General features: G+C 33.4%; 1 protein-coding gene across 3 annotated transcripts in view; it reads left to right on the top strand.

The window, feature by feature from the left end:
* Positions 1-2,015, top strand: part of LOC106525479 (PDZ domain-containing RING finger protein 4) — a 205,765-nt gene that overhangs the window by 182,040 nt on the left and 21,710 nt on the right. The gene's annotated exons all lie outside the window — the stretch shown is intronic.

Below are 2,015 nucleotides of genomic sequence, written 5' to 3'. Positions count from 1 at the left end.
ATGAATGAATGAATAAACTAAACTAAACTAAACTAAACTAAACTAAACTAAACTAAACTAAACTAAACTAAACTAAACTAAACTAAACTAAAATAAACAAAAAATGACAACATATGAAAACTTTAAAGGCAACATAAAAATAGCCAAAGTAATCCTTCTCTAAAAGTGTGGTGAGAAACACGTTTACAAACTATAAAGACCAAAATTATTGTTACCACAGTTTTCAAAAATTTTGGAAGTTATTTGTCACCAGATTAATTCAGTTCATTGATAAACAAAATATTTTAGGTAAAAATCTGTATGGTTTTAGAGCTAACAACTCAACATCAGTGGCTCTCATGGACCTTAGTGAACACATTACAACAGCTGTTGGTCAAAAACAGTACCATGTCAGTGTTTTTGTTTAAGAAAAGCATTTGATACCATTGACCACAGTATCATTGTAGAGAAATTAAACAAATATTGCATAAGAGGTCTGGTACTAAAGTGGATATCAAGTTATTTAACTAATAGGAAATAGTTTGTGCAAATTAATGATGTAAGTTCTGAACTTTGTAATATTGTATGTGGGGTTCCACAAGTTCTATACTGGGACCAAAGTTGTTTCTTCTATATATTAATGACTTGATAAATGTGTCTGGGTTGTATAGATGTGTTTTATTTGCAGACAGCACTACATGTTTTTACCTGGGTAAGAACAAAAAACAGATGTTGGAAATGATGGAAATAGAATCTGTAAAAGTACAAGATTGGTTTAATCATAATAAGTTATTATTAAATTTGGATTAAACTAATTACATGACATTTAGTAATAGAAAGAAAACAACTGATGTTCCATTTAGAGTGGGTGGGGTTGAAATTTGCAGAGTCAGTGAGGTGAAGATTTTGGAAGTCATCATTGACGAAAAACTGACATGGAGACCTCAAATAAATTACTTAAGAACAAAAATGGCAAAATCGATTGCAGTACTGTATAGAGTTAAGAAGTTATTCAATGGTAAAGCAGTATTTGTACTATATAATGTAATTATTGTTCCACATTTGATTAATTGTACAGAAGTCTGGGGAAATGCATGTAAAACAATTACTAATCCTATTTTTACTTTACATTATATATGGCACAGAACTGAGAAATTACTTCTTACTTGGTGTTCATAGATGATTAATTCCGACCACAATAAACATTTTGAAGAAGGCATGCTGGATATCAAGGATCTCAGTCTGTGTTGATTATTACAAAAAAAACATTAGATTTTAAAGTGCAAACATAACCTGATCAAAATCAAGACACATTTACGAACACATTGTAAACACAGAAATCCTCACGGGAACTTCTCGTCATAATTGGAGACGCTTAGAGGTTCAATTTTGACTCTCAGGTAAGGTTTACAAGGTGATTAAAGTAAATGGCCAATTAAAAAAAATAGGCAGCACAAAGCAAAGCAAAGCATACTTACAGCCTCAGGCTTGAGTCCAAATGTAATCAATACGACCCATAAAACTCCCATTTCTTCTCATCATCAGAGATCAAGTGCACCGCTGATACGGCTGTCTTTATAGATTTTTTATAGATAGATATAAATGCTTGGCAGCTCATATTTGAGGCTGGATTGTAAAATTGTAATTGTATTCTTTCGCACCTACTCCCTCCGCTACGTGTTTTTATAGGAATAATATTGAAGCATCAAGCATCCTGACATTTACTGGTCGGTTTTAATCAGGCAGCGGTTGCTTTTTCAGACACGTTTGTTCTGCGGCTTTATCCGGTGGTCGAACAGCCTGTGAACACATCACTCAAGATGTTCAAAAAAGATGTCTTTTTTATTTATTTATTTATTTATTTATTTTTCTTACAACAATTATCTTGTGTGGCACTGAAGCTGCCACACATCTTGTTAGACCCTCATAATAAGGTTTTGTTTGGCAACTGAAGGGAGCATAATAGAATTACACTGTATTGGGTGGTGATTGTGAAGAGGGGTGCTCGAAGTGGTGGCGGCGGTGCGGTGGGGGGG

Source organism: Austrofundulus limnaeus, unplaced genomic scaffold (genome assembly GCF_001266775.1).
Source record: "Austrofundulus limnaeus strain Quisiro unplaced genomic scaffold, Austrofundulus_limnaeus-1.0 Scaffold229, whole genome shotgun sequence".
Taxonomy (NCBI): domain Eukaryota; kingdom Metazoa; phylum Chordata; class Actinopteri; order Cyprinodontiformes; family Rivulidae; genus Austrofundulus; species Austrofundulus limnaeus.
Note: the sequence above shows the minus strand (reverse complement) of the source record. Positions and strands in the feature narration are given on the sequence as shown.